The sequence below is a fragment of the Pseudorca crassidens genome, chromosome 13 (assembly GCF_039906515.1).
Source record: "Pseudorca crassidens isolate mPseCra1 chromosome 13, mPseCra1.hap1, whole genome shotgun sequence".
NCBI lineage: Eukaryota > Metazoa > Chordata > Mammalia > Artiodactyla > Delphinidae > Pseudorca > Pseudorca crassidens.
The window spans coordinates 20,457,479-20,464,769 of record NC_090308.1 but is presented as its reverse complement, the minus strand read 5'-3'; the positions used below and the strand labels follow the sequence as shown (position 1 = coordinate 20,464,769).

The following is a 7,291-nucleotide window of genomic DNA, read 5'->3' as shown; positions in this document are numbered from 1 at the left end:
CTCCGGACGCACAGGCTCAGCGGCCATGGCTCACGGGCCTAGCCGCTCCGTGGCATGTGGGATCTTCCCGGACCGGGGCACAAACCCGTGTCCCCTGCATCGGCAGGCAGACTCTCAACCACTGTGCCACCAGGGAAGCCCTAGACCTATTTTTTAAACCACTATAGAATGCATAAAGAATATCATGGCTTAAATAAACACACACACAGTGAAAAATAGTTTAAGTAGAGGGAAACATATCCCCATAAGAAGATGTCAAATGCGATTTCCTGAAATTCCAATGTTATAAAATCTATCTTAATATTGTCATTTGCTCTCTAATATTGTCAGTTATTACAAGTGTCATTGCACCCTGCCCTTCACATTTTGTTCTAACATTCAAGTGGCTATTTGTCATGCCTTGCAGTTGCCAGCGTCTTTTGAACACTCTTCTTACGTTTGGGGAATTTCCTCCATTTTGAGGCCTGCTTCCTAAGGCACAAGCCAGAACTTAGCCTCCGAGATGGAGATGGTGAGTTAGTGGGTGGTGATCCTGTGTCATCATCACACCAATGTCTCTAGACCCTGGCAAGAGTCCAAGTTCCCCTTCTTCTCTCAGCAGGGCAGGGCCAGGCCGGAGGAAATGCTCGATCACTGTTCTTGACCGCACGCTCCTGGAGGGCCAGGCCTCATGTTCAGCGGGAGGGATAGTGTTGAGGCCGGGATGTAGATGCAGGCCACTGTTCCCTCACTATGTTAAGTGGCAAAGCGGGTAGGGGACAATTCCATCCACTACTGTCCGGGGGAGCTCCCTCAGGGGCGGTCATGTTCTTGGCTGGAACTCAGAGAACCAGGGCAGCAGGCTGGGCGAAGGCCTCCACAGGTCAGGGCAGTGTTCCCAGGGATCACAGGCGTCCAGGAGGTGGCAGGGCAATGGGTTTCTCACAGTGTGACCCAGTGGGTGAGGAGCCAGTTGGTGACGTGAATGCGTCATGGTGACGTAATGCGTCATGGTGACGTAAATTCTCGGTCAAAGCTGCCTGCACTGTCTCAACAAGGGCGTGGCTGCCGGACGGTGCCTCAGTCCCCAGGCTCCCTGACGCTCCAGAACACAGAAGCCTTGGCTCTGTGGTGGCTTCCGGGTCCTGTGTGGTGGAGACTGGAGCGAAAGCCCTGGAAAAGGAAGTCAACTGAGAGGACGAACTGAAATCTCTTGTGCACAGGCAGGAAGGAGGGCGCTGCAGAACAGTTAAGATACGAGAACATAAACATCTAGGTGCAAGGGAGGGTCTGGGAACAGAGAGGAGGTCCCCGGCCCTGCGTCTGAAGCGTGCCCGAAGCCAGTCGGGAGGGCGAATTGTGCCGCGCTCCCTGCACGTGGCGCCGCAGTATAGACACGGGTCGCTACAACACTCCCTGCCCGTGTGACTTGTTGAGAAGAAAAGCGGCCCATAGGGACGGGCGTCCAAGAACTCTGCTGCTGCCCATGCAACTCATTCCTTGAAGTTTATTCTACCTGGAATGAAACAAACCAAAAAACAAACTAAACGCCACTCTCTGGGCTCCGTCCCAGCACCGCCACCACTCCCGGGCGCCTCCAAAAACGTGCTGCTAGGAATCCAGAGGTTTACGAGCGTGTTTGTTTCCCGCGCCCGCGCACCTCGAAACCGAAAGTAGAGCGGCTGGGCCCGAGTTCCGCCTAAGCGACCGGAGGGTCGTCGTCGTCGTCGCCGCCGCCGCCGCCGCCGCCGAAAGCGCGCTGAGCTCGGCTGCAGTTGCCCTGGCGGCCGCGGCGGGCCAGGGGCAACAGTGAGCTGCGGCGGCGTCAAAAGGAGGCTCCGGCTGGCAGGCAGCTCCATTTCGAGCTGGGAAAACTAAGGGAGCGGCGGCGAAGGGCCCCCGGCCTTCTTAAGGGCGGGCGCGAGGAGGACGGTGCAGTACGACTTGTAGCGAGAGCGAAGAGAGGATCGTGCGCCTGCACCAGGATGGCCGAGTGGTTAAGGCGTTGGACTTAAGATCCAATGGACATATGTCCGCGTGGGTTCGAACCCCACTCCTGGTAGATAGTTTTCCTCTTCTCTCATTAAAAAATTAATTTATTTTTAAAATGTAAATTTCACCGAGCAAACCATGTCTTGTACTCAGGAATTCTGTCTCCTGGCTGAGAGAGGCGGAAGCCCGACAAGACGCGGTCCCGCCTCCCACAGACCAGAGGCGACTCAGCGAGCGGGGGCGCCGGCGCTGTTCCCCGGGCCAGCACGGGCGGTGGGGTGGGCGTCGCTGCCGGTCAACGGCTTCGCGGGGCTCAGGTGGGGTTGGGACTCCGGCGGCAGCCCGCGCCGCGGGGATCAGTTCTCTCGCTTGCAGGGAGGCAGCCAGCTGGGCAGGAAGGGCGCTTGTGATACAGCATCATAGTTAGAAAAGTGCCTGTGCAGAAAAGTCAAAAATTCATCTCTACCTTTTCCTAGTTTTTCGCCAAAATTAATTGTATGCACACAATTCTTCCGTTAAATCCATGAAGGCGAAGACAGTATGCATCATAGCTACAAAATGGACTCTAATTGGTAATCGGCTAAGAATTTTAAAATACGAATGGCGCGGTCTGCTTTTTGTTTTTTAAATACTTTTAAAAAGTGAAAGTAATCTAAAATCTGGGGGGGGGGACGTTGCAAGTACAGTGGAAAAAAATTTTTTTTTCAAATCATTTGAGAGTAAGGTACCAAATAGATACTCCAGTACAACCGTTAAAATCAGGGAATTAAGGTTGATAATTTACTACCATCTAATCCCCAGGCCCCATTTAATCACCAGCGGTCCTTTAAAGTAAAAGTCTCCTGTTCAGAATAATGCATTGCATTGACTTGTCACATTGCCTTAAGCTTCTGCGATCTAGCACGATTCCTCAGTCTCTCCTGACTTTCATGATCTTGAAACTTCTGAAGATGACAGGCTCGTCTTTTTGTAGAACATCTGTTTGTCAGTTTGGGTTTGTCTAATGTTTCCTCTTGATTAGATTCAGGTTATGCTTATAAATAAAGCAGGGCTATCCTGGAAGTGACACTGTGTTTGCATTGTAGTCTCTCAGGTGGCATGGTTTTGGTCTGTCCTGTTACTGATCTTAACTTAGTTCACTTGATAAGGCTTTTCTGCCAGTTTTCTCCACTATAGTTCACCCTTTGTGATTAATACATATTTTGAGGGGAAGTGCTCTGAAGTTATGTAAATATCCCATTCCTCATCAAACTTTCCATTTTATTCAATTATTATGGAATAAGGCATGTAAGTATGCACCCATGGTGTCCTATTTTAATTAATGGTTACAATCCATTTTATAATTATTACTTTTCATGCTGAAAGTGTCCCAGATTCGGTCAGTGGGAGTCTATTCAAGGCTGACCTTTGACATGTCTTCATCATTTTTTAGCACTCCTTACTTCCTAGTCCAAGATATTCCATGCTTACCTTGTACGCCTCCTGACCCAGACAATGTAGAATCAGACATTTTGAAAAGAACCCCAGTTTCCTTTAGTGGAGAATGCTAGTTAGGAAGCAAGATCTCAGTAGTAGGTGTGCTCATTGCTTTTGATGTGTTACTGTTCCCAGGCCCTCTCAGTAGAGAGAATCAGGGAGTATATGTGTCTGTGTGTGTGTCCACACCTATATTTATCTATATATATGTATCTATTTAGATTTGGGAGTTCCTACCAATACTCTAATTCTGATCCAACACTGTAAATTTTGTTCTAGTTTTTCTATCCGTATTTGTAATTCTCAAAATTGCCCCCATCCCCTGCCCTAGTGTAACATCTACCTTGCTTGAGCCCATCTAATGGATTTAGAATTAAATTGTTCAAGAAGAAGGGAAGAGGAAAAGAGAGAGTGTCTAAACCGTTTAGAAATAAGCATCCTGCCAGCACTGAGAACTGGCTATGCGTCAGTCGCTGTTAGACATTTGAGATGTGCAGATAAATAAGCCAGCCTCTCCTTCAAGGAGCTTAGATGGTGAGAGACAGAGATTTTAGTAAACCACATTTATAATGAGGAAATATAAATTATGCCCAAGGTGCTAAAGGAGAAGTTCCAAAAGCCCCAACTCTTTCCCAGAGAGTCAGCTTTAGTTGAGAACTGAAGGAAGAGGGGTAGGGTTCAGGGAGAGGCAGGGAAGAGAGGGAGAGGGATACAGGTGGGGGAAAACATCTTGAAACCATGCTAAGTATGGTGCCTGGAGTCCACTGAAGGATCCAAAACAAGAAGCAACGTGATTAGTGTTACATTTGAAAGTATATCTATTGATGTAGAAACTCGGTCGGTCCGTATATGCTCAGGACAGGGGGGCATGTTGAATTGGCAGAAAATATTTTTTAGGGGAAAATTATTTAATTCAGTCAACAGCCAGTTAGACTGAGCACAGTCTGTGTCTCTCTTCCTCCTTAAAAGCTGAGCAAGGGGAAGAACAATATTGACTTAACAATAATAAATTAAGTCCCTAAATTGATCTATAAATAAGAGTGTGGATTTATAAGCATGTTTTAAGTTATTCAAAATGGATTTTTTCTGCTGGACTTCATGCAGAACTCTGTAGGAAAAATATTGCCAACACAAGAACAACATTGATTTCAACAACATTGAAGCTTTCCCAGTCTGAACGCAGGGACTCTTGCTAATTTATTTGTATTAATATGTTCAAGTGCAAATACAGAACAATACTTCCAAGAATAGGCAGAGTAGTTAGATTTTTACTTTGTTCCTTTAAAACTATATTGTAAATCAAGCTTCTAGTCAGTAATAACCAGCTACTGTGCTATAACAGAAATGGTAAAAGACCAGCTAATATTCTTGTGCTTGTTAAAATTCTGACACACAGATCACTGAGATGCCACAAAGAGGGGTGAAATGATGTCTGAAAGCTGCTGGTCTGGAAACAAGAAAATCTATCAGATGGATCCTAGGGCACTGAATCACAAGTTTTTGATTGATCAATATGTATGGACTATTTAACTGCAATCTTCACATGCCAATTTAGATGGAATCTTTTGCTTTACTATATCCTACTCTATAAAATGTTCTATCATTGATTTCCTCTGACTAGCAGGATTCTGTAAGTTAATTTCAATTTAGTGCAGCAAACTTTAAGAATATGATTCAGTTTACAAAGTACATATCACAAGGTCACTCAGTAGGAAGAACCCAGGCTTTGGGGTCAGACAGACTTATCAACTTTCCCAGGTTATCAGCCTTCTTTCTTCATTTGCAAATAGGAAAATAAAATTTACTTCCACAAAGTGGTTGTGAGGCTGTAATACTCTTCTCACAAAGGTGAGTGTTTCGTAACTGAGTTTGCTTCCCTTTTCAGGAGCCATCGTTTGTGGGAAGTACAGTAGAACTACACTGTGCAAGTAGGAAGAAATCTTACCTTGCATGTATAGACCACTTTGCAGTTTTCCAAAACATTTATACATTCGTATCCTCCTTTGACAGACAATATCATACACCCAAACCCATTGTACCTAGGTGGTAGATACAATTAGGCACAATTTTCCTTAATAAATTTAAAGAGTAATGTTTTCTTTCATCCAAAATTACATAGATAGAGCTAGAGGATATCAGTAGTTCTTAAAAATGGAAACCCTGTCCTAAAATGTAGCAGAATTTTTTCTTTTCCTTGAGAAGTAGACCTGTTATATTAGACCCTTTTCTTTTCATTCTTAAAATATTTTGAATTTAAATTTGAATCATTTGTAGGTATACCACCACTAAGCTTAGAATGATTTTCCAATGATTATTTTAACAATAATAAATTAAGTCCCTAAATTGATCTATAAATAAGAGTGTGGATTTATAAGCTTATTTTAAGTTATTCAAAATGGATTTTTTCTGTTGGATTTCATGCCGAACTCTGTAGGAAAAGTATTGCCAATACATATAAATAGTGACACCTACTGGTTAAATTGAGGCAAATTTGTTTGCTAAATTCTGTCTGCCTTATTCTGACTGTAAAATCCTGATGGCTCTTCCACAGTTACTGTGTTTAGGAGCACATTAAGGCTATGTGTAATCCAGCCAGTAAATTGACCTTTGTTTTCTCTCTTTCAGTCATTAATGATAAACCTGCCATTGAAAAGAATCTCAAATCACTGACAGCACTTGCGTGAGCTGTTATTTTAATTGTATGCATAGGGCTTTTATCTCATAGCCATCATCTTTGTTTCTTTCAATATAATATAGTTTATTCAAACTCCAAAACTCACTCTGAAGTTGAAGAGAAATAGGGATTTGGATTAGTCATCAGCTTTACAGAAGTCATGTCCAATTTTAGAAATCTTGAACAAGAAGCTTTCTTTGTCCTTAGTAGCAAGTTGGAATTTGGGGATCTTAATTATTCCCTTTGTTTCACATTTTGCTTTTAAATACAATTGCAGCTATTTAATGAACAAATTAATTGCATGTCACACATTTGCTAATTGTTCAAATGATATAAATGATAATGCCCCAAGTTTTAATGAGTGTGTTCAGTTACAAAGATGCCACGTAAGAATCAGGGACATAATTCCAGGTCCCTTGCATCCACTCTATTACTGGATAGAGATGCATTGTGAACCACCCAGTTCATTTGTGAACCACCTGGTTTCATTTTTACCCACAAAGGTTTTGATGTCTCTGAACAACTTATCAGAGTGCTTGGCAGAGAAGCAATGATTGCACTGGGTCCTTACTGAAGTGAGATGGAAACTGCCTAGCAGAGTGTCTCTATATATTGTATGCACTATATAAATACTTGTTTAATAAATGAACAACGTTGAAGTCCACTGAGTATATTTCACAGTTCATTCTATTTATTGTACACACGTTGATCTTCATTTAGGATATGTGTTTTAAAATGTACTCAGGATTTGTTTTAATCAGGTATGGTAAGACACTCAGATACAGAAATGACTGTCATGAAGGAAGAATTTTTTTATACTCACAGATTCCCTGGAAACAAGAGCCATGGCACACCATGCAGGGCCACATAGGGAAGAACTAGCGTCAGTCAGGAGGCAGAGGGAGCAAGGAGAAAGCATGGGCAAGAACTTTTATTGTGGTTTTCACAGGAAGGAATGGGCAAAGCAGGGTAAACAGTCTTAGGATTGGCTACTTTGAATAATTTCAGCGGGCTCTGGAGTGTAGGGGCTGCCCTGAGTATTCTGGTATTCCTAGGAATTATCTAACCCTGGGAGAAGCAGTCCCTCCCTGGTCAGCAAGGCCCCAGATGTCAGAGCATCAAGAATACAGAAAGTCAGAAAGTATAGTTAGTATGGTATGGGTTCAGGCA

At 43.8% G+C, this 7,291-nt stretch overlaps 1 non-coding gene across 1 annotated transcript; it reads left to right on the top strand.

Annotated features, from left to right (window-relative positions):
* The first annotated feature begins 1,958 nt into the window (after positions 1-1,958).
* TRNAL-UAA (transfer RNA leucine (anticodon UAA)) lies at positions 1,959-2,041 on the top strand. Its single transcript has one exon. It is a non-coding gene; the product is annotated as a tRNA-Leu (tRNA).
* The last annotated feature ends 5,250 nt before the right edge of the window (positions 2,042-7,291 follow it).